This window comes from Gasterosteus aculeatus, chromosome Y (assembly GCF_964276395.1).
Source record: "Gasterosteus aculeatus chromosome Y, fGasAcu3.hap1.1, whole genome shotgun sequence".
Lineage (NCBI taxonomy): Eukaryota > Metazoa > Chordata > Actinopteri > Perciformes > Gasterosteidae > Gasterosteus > Gasterosteus aculeatus.
The window spans coordinates 3,545,884-3,563,287 of record NC_135709.1 but is presented as its reverse complement, the minus strand read 5'-3'; positions in this window follow the sequence as shown (position 1 = coordinate 3,563,287).

The following is a 17,404-nucleotide window of genomic DNA, read 5'->3' as shown; positions in this document are numbered from 1 at the left end:
CTACAACATGAACGGCACCTCCAGCTAAAAGATTGTGTTGGACGACGTTTACGCACAATTTCTTTTGCCTGAATGGCCATATGGGGGACCAAGTTCCTGCAAAAAATGCCAAAATGGAATTAACAGCTGCTGGACTGGGAGAGAAACGGATTGTGTTTCATCAGGCAGTTAAAGGGTAACTACCATTTTTTTCCAACCTATACCCTATGTTCCTATGTGTTTGTGTCTAATGGGAACAACAATCTTTGACATTGGTCCAGTTGTATTTACCCTCACAAAAGTGCTTGTATTCCCATTGACATGTTCAGATTAGTATTCTAAGTCTCTGACAACATCATGAAAAGGATTCTTAAGAAGGTTGACCTTTCTGTTAAAGAGTAGGATCCTTTTTTGTCAGACATTTACAATATCAATCTGAGTCTGTCAGCGGCAAAACAAGCACTTTTGTGAAGGTAAATACAAAGTGGACAATTGTCCTATTAACTTGCATTGTAGCTTGTTTCTCCGCTGCTGACTGCAGCCATCTTGCTTAATACTGTACCAATGTCAAAGATTGTTGTTCCTATCAGTCACTTAGACACAAAACATGGGGAATAGGGTTGAAAAAAACCGTACCCTTTAACATTGTTTTGAGAATTTATGAATATGAATGTTAAAATAATAGCTATTTTCTTCTCTTCCCCCTTTTCTATTATGTGTGTGGTATGTAGTAAGAGAGGAAGATCATAAAAGTTTCTGTGACAAAATTGAGGAAGTCTTTCCACAGTTACAAACAGGGGGGGTTTCAACTACTCAGGATTTCAGGGACAACACGGAGCAGAGATTTAACCCCAATCCCAAACCTAGATGAAGGATACACTGTCCGATACCTCTCCAATCCTGCAACTGGCATTGGATAGGCCATGATTTACATCAGGCCATTGCAAAATCGTATTTTTTGTGAATGTGTAAGTATGTCATTAGATTTAGGGCTGATGTTCTCTGGTCAGTTGATTGATTTGTTTTTCAATCCGCTCCGAATTTCATCCCAGCCTAAAACTTGAAAAAGAAAAATTTCAGCTTAGGTTGATTGATGTGATACGGAATACCTGCAGAGGTAACAATGTAGGCACAAGGTATTGTACTTGGCCTGGCCCTTGCTCTGGATGAAGGGAGGGCTGAAGCATGTAGGGTGAGATTTTAGGTTGAGCATCATTTAACTGTCAGCTACCAGAAGAAAAACTTTGCATAGCAGAAATACTATTCCATTGCAAAACCTAAAAAAAAAAATGCTGCCATCAGGACAAAACGCTTAATGATCTTTGATGTCATTGTTTTATGTAGATCCCAAAATCCATGCAACACCAAGGGCCGCTGACCAGATGCTTAACCTGTGACAAGGATTTCCCTTTAAACCAAATGAGAAATCATATTGCCACGTGTCCAGGGTGTGTTTGTTTATGTGTTATAATTGTTGTGAAACATTTTTTCTTACTCATTTAAACCATACAGGTTTCAGTGGAACATAATACATATGTACAACATGGTAGTCTTGTCAGAAACCTTTGACTGAATATGACTTTGGTGTCAATATTCGAGTACGTGTAAGTTATATTACTTATACTGTAAGTATTACAGAAATTACTTTTATCTTCTAAAAGTCCCAATTGTTAGTCCCTTCTTCTGTTGTACATATATTTAAAAAGTTTAATATCCAGTCTATTCTTTAAAAAGATGCTATTGGCCGTATAGGGACTTAAATTCATGCCAAAGTCATATTCAAATGTCCTTACAAACATCCATGTTGCTTTAAGATTATTTGTGTTAATCTCTGTAAACTCTTCGCTGTTTGCCCACTGTTGCTGCAGCTTCTTCTGTTTACACTCAGAGTGAGCAAGCAGTAAATACTTCAAGCAGGACAGAGGAGCCATCTTGTAGCATCATTGAACCTAGGACAGATGAGTCACCTTGTAGCATCAGTGAAACTAGGACAGAGAAGCAGTCCTGGTCCTGTAGCTTCAGTGAAGCCGTGAAAGTGCAGTTAGATTTAGGTGAAGGAAATTCACTGCTAGGGAGAATGCAAAAGTTATTAACTTCTCTGCCGTTGAGCATTTTAATCCAATTTGTGTTATAATTGTATCTTTACTGTAGATTGGAAGTCTGAACCAGATGCAGAGAAAGCTGCAAAGCTATACAAGTCAAAATTACTTTCTGAAAACGAGAACAAAAAAGCCATCCTGCTAAGAATGGACCTGCGGGACTCAGCAGAAGACCAGGAAAGATCTTTAATCTCGACCTACAAGGCTCCGAAGACAGAGTGGGCTAGCCCTCTCAATTGTAAATTGAAAGGTACTGCTGTGTCAATGTTGGAAAATATAAAAATATTTTTCCATATAATTTACTCAAAATATGTAACTTCTTTCCAAAGGGGATGCAGCTGTCAGAGAAGGACTCAACAGGTTCTTCCTCTCAAAAGTGCTGACCCTTCTCCAGTTTGCACATAAATTTAGGTATGTTGTGGCCAAACATGTTTTTGGTTTGTGTTGAGCAATGGTGACTTTCATAAAGTTATTGCTCAGCACTTCTACAAATGTAAAAATTCTACTGCATTTTATACAGGGAACACCTGTACTCCTCCAATTCTGGACAGGATGGGATCTCTTGGCCAGTGAACTAACGCTGGAAGTGGTCAGCAGTGACTTTCCCATGTTTTGAAACACTTCCTGCACACTACAATGACTACGGAGCTTTTGCTAGTGACATTCAAGCTTGCCTCAACTCCACTGACACAGGCTTTGGTCTTATTTAGGATGGACTCAATGTCCAAAGTTACTTAAACAAAACCAGATCTTTTTCAATCATGTTCATGGGAGGGGTGGGGATTTTATCACAGACCATTACGGTTCCATTTCTTGGTCTAGTTCAGTCACACTCAGGTTCACAATAAATGTTGGCACAGCTAGATGTGCTCCAATCAAAAAAGTGCAGTGCAGTTTTTAAACTAATCTGTTTTATATTCTGCTTTTAAAACTAATCTTTGTTTTGCTTGATTTGCTAAACTCCACCATGGCTATGGGACTTCTTTGCAGAGTTTTTAAAAGTTTTCTGTCGACCAAACTGTAAATGAGAAGACAATCTGAGACATGCAATGAACCAGGCAAAGATATTTCACTTTTTTGAACAAATAAAAGCACGTTAATGAACATTGCCTCCTTTTTATGTACAGTATACCAGAATGTAATGTACTGGAGATAACACTTGGTGCACCGAGATCGCTTTTGGCTCAAAACTCAAACCCTCAAAAACTGAAACATAGCAATGTAGATGTAGTTTTCATGATGAAACTGTGCTTGACCTAAGGTTCTGGGTTTAACATGCCTTTGAGTGTCTGAACAGTTTTAATGTAAACTGCCAATGCTTTACTGAAAGGAACTTTACAGTTTGGTAGGCTTGCAAGTTCATGTTCACTGAACGGGCGCAGGAGCTGGATCTCAGGAACACTGACAAAAGATGCACAGGGAGTATGTGGTCCTTCCCAGTCGACGCCATAATCCTCATCAACCTGAAATACAAAAGGAATACAGGTGTTCAGGCCATTATACTGGGGGTAAAAAATTGTAATTGAGGCAGGGCATAAGATGGTATACATTACATGATCTAAAAAATGTTTTACTTGTGAGAAATCTTGTCCCTCTTTGTGATTTAATAACCACAACTGCAAAGGTGAACGGTGGCTTGCAGTCCTCAGTCCGTGATGATTCCAAGCCTCCTTGAACAGCTGAAGATTATGCTGAATAAGTGGCATGAAGCACCTGTGTAGTGCATATAGGTCAATCTCTTGATCAGGATTAGGTAATTCAATTCAATTCAATTCATTTTATTTTGTATAGCCCATAATCGCAAATTACAGGATAACTTCCGTTTTTTCTGAGTTTAGCATCAGGAAGTTGCCGGTCATCCAAGTTTTGATGTCTCCAAGACATTCTTGAAGTCTAACTAGCTGGTCCTTCTCTTCTGGCTTGATCGACAAATGTGGCACTGAGGTCCAGCAAGACAAGAAAAGAGATGAGTCCTTGGTCCGATGCAAGTCGAAGATCATCTGTAATTTTCACCAGTGCGGTTTCTGTACTGTGATGCGCTCGAAATCCTGACTAGAAATCCTCGAACAAAGCATTGTTTTGTAGAAAGTCACATAATTGATTTGCAACGGATTTCTCAAGGATCTTAGAGAGGAAGGGAAGATTAGAGATAGGTCTGTAGTTAGCCAACACCACCGGAGCAAGAGTAGGTTTCTTAAGAAGAGGTTTAATTACAGCTACCTTGAAGGACTGTGGTACATGTCCTGTCAACAAAGACAGATTCATAATATCTAATAAGGATGTGCTAACTTGTTACGTTCCCCGTGCACTGCAGGAGTGTTGTTTATTGTTTGATTACACTTTGATTGGTTTCCTGTGAATTGCCCCTCCTCTAGGTCGCTGTGACTGGCGGATCGGTCGTCAGTGGGGCGGAGGACGAGGGCCAATCAGGAGACGGAGCCGCTGCTTAAGAGGGACGGCGGGCTCATTCTCTGGAACCCCTCTCAGTATTGCTGACGCTCAGGGCCGCCGATTGTGGGCTGCTCTCCGGCACCCAGATTGTTGTGCATTTCAGACTGTTTTGGATAAGTGTTTTCGTGTCATCAGCGGCATCAGCTGCAAAACCGCGCCGGGGGGAAGAACGGTAGGTTAGTATATCGCGATATACATCCTGCCCGTAGTTGTCCTGTGTATAGACACCCTAGGGTAGAGGTGAGCGCCACCCCCTGTATTTTTGTTATTAGATAGGAGGTGTAGGCGCCGAGTGCGCGAAGACTCCGTTTTTCTTTCGACCTTTTTCTTTGGATAGGGGTAGGTCGAGGTAGGGGTGTTTTGGTTATACTTGGTTCTCTCAGTTGGCGCCGCCTACGTTCTTTCCCCAATGTATTCAGGTAGGGGTGCTTATCCCCCTCTTTTCGACTGGGTCCGGGGAGAACAATAAAACCCCAGTTTTTTTTCTTTTACAACGTGCCTGCCTTGTCTCCTTTCATTTACCTCTCCCCCGTGATACATCGACAAATTTTAGTGTTACGGCTGTCCCTAGACCGCCAGTGATCGTAACATTAAATGGGGGCTCGTCCGGGATCCTAAAAATATTCATATTTTCCCGGAAGGTTGATTATTGCGAGTGTGGTTGGTGGATTGATGGGATGTTCAGGGTTTTGTTTTGAAGGGTTAGCGGATGGCTGATTTTGATCTAGACGCTTTCGTGGGTTCACCCACCGTGGAAGTGCTGAATAAAAGTAGAAAGGAGGACCTGGTGGATATTGCGGCACATTATAAAATTGCTGTCTCGAAGCAGTGGCGCAAGTTGGAGATTAGGTCTACGGTAGCTCGGGGTTTGGAGGAACTAGGTGTCCTGAAGCTGTCTTCAGATGGCGGTGAAATCCCTTCGGAGGCTGATGGTCGCTCTGGTGAGGAGGAGCGCGGCGAAACTGCTGAGGTGGAGACCTCGGAGGCCAAGGTTGCTTTTTCGCCCTCCGATCCTTTCTCTCCGGGCTCAGTTGGGTCGGAAGGAGGTGGCGCGCGTCTAAAGGTCCGCTTAGCGCGAATGCAGGTAGAGGCACGCGAACGGGCAGAAAGCCGTCGGCTTGAGGCAGATATGAAGTTCCGACTTGAAATCCGTCGACTTGAAATCGAGGCGGAAACGCAGATTAAGCTGCGGGCATTGGAAATAAGGGCAGCGGACAGAACACCGGTTCCGGGTACACAACCGTCGCAGTCTGCCGATGCTGGCTCGGCGGGGACCACCTTTGAGGTCAGTAGGCACATCTCTCTCGTACCACAGTTCCGAGAAACAGAAGTGGACTCGTACTTCAACGTATTTGAGCGGATTGCATCTACACTTCAGTGGCCTAAAGAGGTCTGGTCGTTGTTGCTGCAGTGCAAGCTGACTGGTAAAGCTCAAGACGTTTGTGCTACGTTGTCCTTAGAGGATAGCGTGAATTATGAAGCGGTGAAAGCTGCCATATTGCGCGCTTATGAGCTGGTACCCGAGGCTTACAGACAACGGTTTAGGAGTCATAAAAAAAATCCCGGTCAGTCATTTGTTGAGTTCGCGAGGGAGAAAAGCGTTTTGTTTGATAAGTGGTGCACTTCCAGTAAGGTGAATGATCTTAAGGACATGCGAGAATTAATTCTTTTAGAGGAATTTAAGAATTGCGTACCTGAGCGTGTGGTTGTTTACATGAACGAACAGAAGGTGACGTCGGTATCCCAGGCTTCTGTCCTTGCAGATGAATTTACATTGACGCATAAGAATGTTTTTGTCCCTACACGTTCTGAGCGGGTTACGTCGTTTCAGGCAAGTTCAAGTAATTCACCGTATCCGAAAACGGCTGCGTTAAAGTCGAAAGAGGATCGTGAATGTTATTATTGTCACAAACCCGGTCATTTAATTGCAGAGTGTTTTGGGTTAAAACGAAAACAATCGAATTCTGTGCCTAAGAGTGCAGGGTTCGTTAAGCTAGTGGCTCCTGTTGATACCGATCGCAGTGATCAACCTGATTCCAGTTATGCCCCTTTTCTGTTGGAGGGGGCAGTTTCTGTTACAGGAAATTCGGCGGAGCAGATACGTGTGAAAATGCTCCGGGATACTGGGGCCATGCAATCGTTTATTTGTGCCGATGTATTGCCGTTCTCGGAGCAGACCTTTTGTGGTAGTCATGTCCTAGTGCAGGGCATAGAAATGGGTCTGGTTCAAGTCCCGTTGCACCAGATTCACCTCGAGTCGAAACTATGTACGGGTCTTGTGAAGGTCGCGGTGCGGGAGAGTCTGCCGGTGAGCGGGGTGCAGCTCATTCTTGGCAATGATTTAGCCGGCGGGAAAGTTATGCCTTTACTCGAGGTATTTAATAACCCGGTGGTATCGGATCAGCCTGATGAGCTGGCGAAGTCCTTTCCGGAAACTTTTCCGGTCTGTGTGGTCACGCGCGCTCAGTCCCGTAAGACGGAGGCTGAAGATTTAGCTACGTCTTTTATTTCACCTATTTTTCTCAGCGACATGTTACCTGATGCGAGTGATAAGGCTGTTGAAAAGGTGCCTGGATCAGACACTTCGGGTGTAAAGCTGAGTGTGACTCGGGAGAGGGTTATTGCTGCTCAGCATGAGGATAGGAGTCTGCAAAAGTGCATTGCTGCTGCGGTCTCCGCGGAGAAAGCACGGGAGAGGAAAACTGCTTACTTTATGGAGAATGGTTTACTAATGCGTAAGTGGTGCTCGGATGTGGCTGATGGGGCTGAATGGACCAGTGTGTATCAGATAGTGATTCCGTCCTGTTACAGACAGCAAGTTCTCTCTTTGGCTCATGACCACGACCTATCGGGACACTTGGGAATTAAGAAAACTTACTACAGAGTTTTAAGACACTTCTTTTGGCCTCGGTTAAAGACTGATGTTACCCGATTTTGTCGTACCTGCCGCGCCTGCCAAATCACTGGCAAACCGAACCAGGTCATCCCGTGTGCCCCACTCGTTCCTATTCCAGCGGTAGGAGAACCGTTCGAACACGTCATTGTGGACTGCGTGGGGCCTTTGCCTAAATCTAAGGCTGGTAATCAGTTTCTGTTGACTATAATGTGTACTGCAACCAGATTTCCTGAGGCAATTCCTTTGAGAAAGATAACAGCACCTGTTGTAACTAGAGCACTAGTGAAATTCTTCTCTACGTTTGGATTACCAAAAGTTGTGCAATCAGATCAAGGCACTAATTTTCTTTCGAAAATTTTTACTCAAGTGTTGTCCAGCTTAAATATATCCCATAGGATCGCGAGCGCCTATCACGCGGAAAGCCAAGGGGCGCTAGAACGTTTTCATCAAACCTTGAAGTCAATGCTCAGAAAGTACTGCATGGAAACCAGTAAGGAGTGGGATGAGGGTGTGCCCTTGCTCCTCTTCGCGATCAGGGAGACAGTTCAAGAAAGTCTTGGATTTAGTCCTGCTGAGTTGGTGTTTGGACACACTGTCAGAGGACCTTTGAAAATGCTTAAAGAGGACTTGATGTCTTCTGGGGCTAGTCCATCACTGAATGTGTTGGACTATGTGAGCAAGTTCCGTGAACGGTTACATAAAGCTTGCTCGGTGGCGAAGGAGTCACTTGAAGTTGCGCAAAGGAAAATGAAACGTCTTTTTGACCGCAAATCTGTACAGCGTTCCTTTAACGAGGGCGATCAGGTGTTGGTGTTGCTGCCTATGGTAGGGTCGGCGTTATCAGCCCGGTTTTCTGGTCCGTACGAGGTGGTACGGAAACTTAGCAATACAGATTACGTAATCGGGACACCCGATAGAAAACGAAAGACTCGTGTCTGTCATGTGAATATGTTGAAGACTTTTTATTGCAGAGAGGGTATCCAGTCCGATGTTTCGCCGACAGAGGAAACTGCTGTTCACCTGTCCTCCCCCGCTCCTGCCTCCGTGGCATGCGCTGCGGTGGAAATCTCTAACCCGGATGATGATGATGATGGAGTAATTGTTCGCCACACTTACCAGCAATGTGCTCGCCTCAAGAACTCTGAGGTACTGTCTGATCTGTCATCGTGTATATCTCACTTATCTGAAAAGCAAGGAAATGATGTTGTGCAACTAATTAATGACTTTCCTGCTTTACTGAATGATGTACCTTCTCGCACCACAGTATTAGAGCATGATATTAACGTGGGGGATGCTGTTCCGGTCAAGCAACATGCGTACCGCATGAACTCCGTGAAGAGAGAGCGTATGCGGGGAGAGGTTGAGTATTTGGTGGAGCATGGATTGGCTCAAGCCAGCTGCAGCCCCTGGAGCTCTCCATGCCTCCTGATACCGAAGAGTGACGGCACTGATCGGTTTTGTACGGACTATCGTAAGGTTAATGCGCTCACGGTACCGGATTGTTTTCCATTGCCGCGGATGGAGGACTGCATTGACAACATCGGCTCGGCCCGTTATGTCAGTAAATTGGATCTACTAAAAGGGTACTGGCAGGTGCCGCTTACGTCTCGCGCTTCTGACATCTCCGCTTTCGTGACACCGGATAGTTTCCTCCAATATTCTGTGATGGCGTTCGGCATGCGTAACGCACCGGCTACTTTCCAGCGACTCGTTAATCGTGTGTTGTCGGGGGTGCCTAAGTGTAACGCGTATCTGGATGATCTAGTAGTGTACTCGTCCGACTGGCCCGAACACATTGCTTTACTAAGAACGGTTTTCGAGCGATTACAAGAAGGTTCGTTGACCTTAAACTTGGCCAAATGTGAATTCGGTCAGGCTACAATCACGTACCTTGGAAAGGAGGTGGGTCACGGGCAAGTGCGGCCGATCGAAGCAAAAGTCACTGCGATATCTGAATTTCCTGCTCCCGCCACCCGTCGAGAACTTCGTCGTTTTCTAGGGATGGCTGGCTATTACCGCAGCTTCTGTAAAAACTTTTCGACGATTGCCCAGCCGTTGACGTCGCTCCTCAGTCCGTCGCGGACGTTTTTGTGGTCCACGGAATGTGAGCATGCGTTTAACGCGATCAAAGATCTTCTGTGTAACGCACCTGTTTTGGCCGCTCCAGATTTTGATTCTGCTTTTAAACTCGATGTGGACGCGAGTTACGTGGGTGCGGGAGCTGTGCTAATTCAGGGCGGTAAAGATGGTATTGACCATCCCGTCTGCTATTTCTCGCGCAAGTTTAATAAGCACCAATTAAACTACTCGACAATCGAGAAGGAGGCATTAGCCTTGCTGATGGCCCTTCAGCATTTTGACGTGTATGTGGGATCGAGTATTAGTCCCGTTACCGTGTTTACTGATCACAATCCGTTAGTTTTCTTATCTCGTATGTATAATCAGAATCAGCGTTTGATGCGCTGGGCGCTGATTGTACAGGGATACAATTTGATAATCAAACATAAAAGAGGCGTAGAAAACGTGATCGCCGATGCCTTGTCTAGAGTTGCCTCTGGCGGCGTGTGAGTACGATCGTTTGAACAACTATATGCTGAGTAGTTTTTTTACATATAGTTGGTTCTTAAGGGGGGAGGTGTTACGTTCCCCGTGCACTGCAGGAGTGTTGTTTATTGTTTGATTACACTTTGATTGGTTTCCTGTGAATTGCCCCTCCTCTAGGTCGCTGTGACTGGCGGATCGGTCGTCAGTGGGGCGGAGGACGAGGGCCAATCAGGAGACGGAGCCGCTGCTTAAGAGGGACGGCGGGCTCATTCTCTGGAACCCCTCTCAGTATTGCTGACGCTCTGGGCCGCCGATTGTGGGCTGCTCTCCGGCACCCAGATTGTTGTGCATTTCAGACTGTTTTGGATAAGTGTTTTCGTGTCATCAGCGGCATCAGCTGCAAAACCGCGCCGGGGGGAAGAACGGTAGGTTAGTATATCGCGATATACATCCTGCCCGTAGTTGTCCTGTGTATAGACACCCTAGGGTAGAGGTGAGCGCCACCCCCTGTATTTTTGTTATTAGATAGGAGGTGTAGGCGCCGAGTGCGCGAAGACTCCGTTTTTCTTTCGACCTTTTTCTTTGGATAGGGGTAGGTCGAGGTAGGGGTGTTTTGGTTATACTTGGTTCTCTCAGTTGGCGCCGCCTACGTTCTTTCCCCAATGTATTCAGGTAGGGGTGCTTATCCCCCTCTTTTCGACTGGGTCCGGGGAGAACAATAAAACCCCAGTTTTTTTTCTTTTACAACGTGCCTGCCTTGTCTCCTTTCATTTACCTCTCCCCCGTGATACATCGACAAATTTTAGTGTTACGGCTGTCCCTAGACCGCCAGTGATCGTAACATAACTAAATGAAAAACTTCCTTAAGCAGCTTGGTCGGAATCGGATCCAAGAGACAAGTAGAAGATTTAGACTTTGAAAATAAAGAAGTCAGTTGATCAAGGTTGATGGAAGAGAAGGCATCCAAACAGGCATCAGGGCCCACTGCTGCATCCAAGGCTCCTACATCGGAGGACAGGTCGGCACTGGTTGAAGGCAGGAGACCATCAATTTTCTCTTTGATAGTCAGAATCTTATCATTGAAGAAGTTCATGAAGTCGTTACTTGTGAGGTCCAAAGGAATAGACGGCTCAACAGAGCTGTGACTCTCTGTCAGTCTGGCTACAGTGCTGAAGAGAAACCTGGATTTTTTTTTTCTCTATTAATGATAAGTAATAAGATGCTCTTGCGTTACGGAGAGCCTTCTTATATGTTTTAAGGCTGTCTTGCCAAACTAGCCTAGATCCTTCTGATTTGGTGGAACGCCATAATCGTTCAAGTTTCCGCACGGTTTGCTTTAGGTTCCGTGTTTGAGGGTTCTACCACGGAGCAGACTTCCTTCTTGTTGCTATTCCTCTTTCCAGAGGAGCAATAGCGTCCAGCGCCACTCTGAGAGAGCCTGTAGCAGTATCGACTAAATTATCGATCTTGGGACGGACTGAGGTTCACAATACAAGACAATAAAATAAAGCACCTAGATTACAGTGTATTCCTGGCGGTTTACATTATTCAACAGTTAGCATAATTGAAAAGTTATGGCTCATGTGGAGACCCATGAGACGAAGAGTGTGATTATGGTGAAAAGAGAAGTCATAGCTGGATTTCAGGTCGTGATGGCATATTAAAATTATGTTAAACTGGTTAAGAACGATCAGTAAAACTCCCGACTATCTCCTGACTATGTTATTTGAAATCGAGTATACGGTGGAGGCTTTTTCTCCAGGTTTCTTCCACTTTTAATGACGTGTTTAATTGTTATCTTCATACCTTTGGTTATGAACACTCCTTCCGGTAATATGAGAGTTCCTGTTCTCCCCGCGGGTTTGTACCATGAATAACCATAACATTCTCACTCCCCTTGTCAGATCTGTTTGGAAAAAAAAATGACTATCCAACATAATTGTACCTGTGTTACAAATGCTATGAAAACTGCTATTTAATTCTAAAAAGAGTCATTGTACATTCATGAATTCATTCAGTTGTTATGAGACATTTATAGCACAAAATGATGTACCTAACTCGGGATGGTACTCCATATTGACCAACAGCAGACATGAAGCCATCAAGAACAGTTGCAGATCTGTTGTTGGTGGCACAATTTAGATAAACAATCAGCCTGGAGAATCCATCAATGCCACCATGGACAACAATCCTCCACCTGCGTGAAATACAACATGATTTATTTGACTGGGACCTCATGGTCCAAATCACAGTTGATAGAGGCACATCTAGTGCTAAGGTTGGAGGGGTATGGTTATGGCAGGTTGTGTGATATATAACGTGAAAAAAAAATCCTGTAATAGCTTCAACTTGTCCTGTCCTCTTTGACTAATAATAATGTTGTAGTCCAGACAGCACTGGTCTATAAAATTCTGATGGACAGTACACAAATAAGTAAGAAAAACAGACCTGATCAGCTTTTGATTGCCATCTATATGCCATAGACTATTTGGTGCAGGAACATTGTACTGACGACGCCTTGCAGTCTGTAGGGTTAACCTTCGCATCAAGATTGCTCCTGGATAAACTCGCTGCATCGATGCCCTTAATCGATGCCCTAATTGAAAAAGGAGATTCATGATAATAATACTGGAATAATGTGGAATGATAAGTTTAAGTGTAACACCAAGCAGATCCGCGATTTCTCGGGTTGATAGACCGGACAACACAAAGTTAGCCAGCTTGTCGCCAGGAATATCCAGAGGCAGGCGTCCAGCACCTGTGCTTGTAGTACCAGCGCTAATGTTGACTTTTTCAACTTGGACCTCTTCCACACGCACGCGGTGCTCAATCAGTCTTAAACAATTTAAAACTTTGTTTTCTATGTATACACCTTGAAGAGCACTTATCCGCCCTAGTATTTCCAAGAAACCCTCAATATGTGTCAAATCATATCTGCAGAAAACCCATGTTAATCGATTTCATCTGCTAATGCTAGCATGCTACCTCGGAGCCCACCGATGTCTTCCATTATGTCAGCACTCACGTCCCTTAGCCAGCCTTTTTTGGCACACGGCTCTGTTGTCTGTTCTGAATGTGAGATATAGCCAAGCCCCCTGATTTGCATAGAAGAACGTGAAATGTAAAACGGCATTATGAAATGAAGGTCTCTGGAGATGAAAAAGTGGCCTTATGAAATAAAAGTACCATGAAATGAAAAGTGGCATTATGAAATAAAAGTACTAGGAAATGAAAAGTGGCATTATGAAATAAAAGTACCCTGAAATGAAAGTGGCATTATGAAATAAAAGTACCATGAAATAATTAAATGTATTTAATATTTACGTATTTATTGCCTCATTTATTTGTTTCATGATGTATTTCAAATGCATATTTCATGTATTTATTCATTTATGTATTTAATTTTGACTAAAACGGCATTCCATATACATGAGTGTGTATTGCGAGTCTTAGAGTGACAGCTGAGGGGCCAGAGTGTGCGGCAGTGTCAGAATGTGGTTAAAAAAATATGGAACTTCGGCCCTTCCAGCCGAAGTATACACTTTTGATGCTTAATTTCTTTGAATTAATGATGGCATGGTTGTGCTGATTGGATTAATGTGTTCATGGAATCCCAGAGTTCTTTAGTTTTGGTTTACAGAGTGTTAAAAGTGACACAACCTCTGCCAAAAGCCCCATAGGCTCCAATGCAAATCTGCCGACATATTTCTCAAAAAATCCAGAAGATACACGTTTTGTAAACTGCCATAGGAGCTGTATTTATTACCGGACAGACATAAAAAACACATCTATGCGTTCGGTAGAGTCTTGGGTCTCGCAAAAACGTCTTATTTTTTACATAGCTGTTATAGTTTTGCGCTAGTGAACACTTGTTTGAGGTGTGGATTCTGTGTAACTCGCTGTCCTGTCTCTGCCCTGTTCAGCAGCTTGTTAATGAACCCAGGTGCGCCGTTGCCGTGGATACTCACACACATGCTGCAGTATCTGTCTGTGACTCACAGCTGCTCCTATTACCTGAATAGTGGAGTCACATGATGCAGCTATGCTTTCTGTCAACAGACCAACATGATGAAGACACTCGCACCCCCTCCCCCCTGACCTCTTCTCACTGTTAATCAGTCAGTCTCTCTGTCTAATTCTCCTCCCCTCTCCCTCTCTATCTCTTCCTCACCACCCCTCCCTGCCTCACCCTCTAACCCTCCCTCCCTCTATCTACACCCCCCCACCCCACCCAATCCAATCATTTCAAAATAAAAGCGCCATGGGGGAAATTTTTACTGTAATGTTTGTGATGAGCCCTATTAATTAAAAACGTCTTAGTTTAAATAACAAACATTCTGTCTTCCAACCCCCCCTCACCCAATTCCATCATTTCAAAATAAAAGCCTCAATGATTATCTGTACCTTAACCATGAAGCTCAGAATGAAGCGGTTTTGTTGAAATACGTATTGCTCTTTCAAATACTACTACAACCACTACGAATATTACTAGTACTTCTAGTACTACAACTGATATGTCTACTACCATACTACTAGTATTTCTACTTGCAAATACTCCTATGGCTAATAGTAGTAGTATTACAGCTGTTTATACTGCTATTGATACTAAACTTACTTCTACTGCTTACTACTTACTTACTACTAGCACAAATAAAACTATAACTAATGCTACTACTAATATTACTACAAACAATTTAAAACCTCTTTTTATTCATCTCAGCTTTTGTTATTTCTGTATTTTTTTAAATTCATCTAAGCTCCAGCAACTTCTGTATTTTTCAGCAAATCTATTAAAATTCCATGCAGCTTCCCCCATATATGTATTTTCAGCTATTTAAAATTAATTTCAGCTTTTCTAATATCTGTAATTTTCAGCAAATGTATTCAAATTCCCTTCAACCTTCTGTATTTTCAGCTATTTTTAAAAATTCAGTTCAGCTTTCAGCTTTTTGCATTCCAACGCATTTTCAGCAGGAAATGCATTTTCTAGTTATTATATAAGTTATATAGAAGTATATATATATATATATATATAATATATATATATATATAAAATATATATATATATATATATATATATGTGTTATTATAATTTCAATTTTTTTTTAATTCATTCATTCATTTTATAGGCCTATTTATTTGACCTTTATTAAGTGCTGCACACAATTATTTTTAATATTATTATTAATATCAACAGGCCTACCTATAATTTATAGTTTTTCACTCACCTTTGCCAGTGTCAAATCCCCTCAACTAGGCAGATGTTTCTTACCTTGAAAGTTTTGATATTATTTTTATTTGAAAAAAAATAAATGGAATATCTGTGATATTTCAAATTAAAACAAAGTGTGAAGACTCGATTACTACTTTTGCAAACCACTAGTAAAGTTAAAAAAATATGTGCCAGGAATCAAGTGTTTATATAGTAGTGGGGATATAGTAGTGTGGATGGCTCTTCCAGGCAAGTAATCTCTACTACACAATGAGGCCTGCTGGTGGTCATTTTGATCTGGGTCATACAATTCTCTGTTATATAGCTGACCCGGCCCCGGCCCTCCATCACAGTCAGGAACGATAATGTGGCCCCCAGACATAATGTGACCCCTGTTCTACTGAGAGAACCATTTGCAGGGAACCCAAAATCCTTTGACCACTCGGCCAAAAACTTTAGAGATCTCCATATTTCTGTCTCATCACATGCATAATGGGTCCCTGTGGAGGATTACTTTCTATTTACTTTTATCCTGTACACACCTTTCAGGCATGTTAAAGTATACTTTTCATTCCTTCAAAATATAGTCGTCGCTATAAGTCATTTACCCTGGAAAAAAACAAGTTAAAACCCAACAGAACATATTGATTAATAATATAAGTCAAGGGCGCAAATATCTGTGTTCAGATTATTATTATCCGAAATACAATATTGTTCCTGTCTTCCTGTTATGTCAAGCGTTCCAATTATGCAATTTCAGAGTGTTAGTCTGAATACAATCGTTAATCCACAAATTGCTCCTGTCTTCCTTTGTAAAAAGGTGGATGCTGATGAATGAGATACGCCATAAAATTCAATTGTCATTCTAATTTCACATTATTGCTTCTGAATTGTTTTAATTTTTTTTTGCTCAGAATGGTACTCAATGGTTCCACACTCATACAAGGGTTGGAACTAACTATTTTTGAATGTTTGCTTAGGAATACTTTTATTTAACAATAATAATAGTAATGATAACTTTGAGTTTGAGTGTGTTTGTTGATTATAAGTTGAGCTATGTATATTATACATCAATAACATTTCTCAGGACATAAAAACTGAAAACAACTAAGAGAGAAATTTCACCTTATCGTGTCTCGAGCAGACAGCTTGTTTTTTGGGCTGAAGTAGATGCACCGTGAGTTATTAAGTTGTTCATTGATCTAATCGTGAGTCATGTTCTTCGCTGTTCACAGTTGATCTGCATACATAATAATAACAATATAATAATGACAGCACTAAAAATTCAAAATTTTAGTGCTGACTTCCTTCATCAGCTGAATACTATTACACACCATCAGTGGTACAATAGCGGTGTTATTGCAACGTTCGAGTTTCCAAAAAAAAGGCCACATTGGTTTTTCAGTATATTTGATGATTCAAATATGTTATACTATTTATAATACAACTTATTAGCAGAAGACATGACCACAGTGAGCAGCTCCTTTGAATGTTGGCATAGAAATACTTCATTCGTAACTTTATGATAGTCATAATAATGATTACATGTGTTATGTTCACCTAAATGTAACTGCATCTGTGCTGATAGAATTCATCAGCACAATATAAATAATGGTTTACAATAATAGACCTATATGCATATGAAAGCTTCCAAAAATTAACATTAGTGGGTCAGTATATTTGATGATAAAAAGTTGTAACTACGTATAGTAAAAGGTACTATTAGCAGAAGAAATGTCCACAGTGAGCAGCTCTGATGGGAGGTCTGATTGAACTGTAACCACCATCACTGTGTTTGCTGCTTCCACAAAAACTCCAGTTTATTAAATACTGATCAACATCTGATGGTCGTTGTACGTTGACACCCTGAACCAACATGTGGATAGTTTGGAAACCCACTTTTGATGTTGAATTGATGTATTTTAAATACTTTGAAGAGAGAAATGAGTGGGAAAAGCCGCTGATCACTGCTGTCCACGGCGCTGAGTAGGTGAGGTTTGGAGGCTCCTCAAACAAAACGCATTGATCATCAGAGCTCTACGTGACCTGAACATGAAGAGAAACTAGTCCGCTATCGGCTCCTCCACCTTCAGCCTCCAGCACCTGATGCACATTTAGTTTTTAGTCTTTAATCAGTGGAGAGAAAACACAAGTGACTCGACTTTCAGGCTGCACGAGGAGCTCCGGGCTGGGTTGAGTCTCTACGGTTCTCATGGTGCGTTT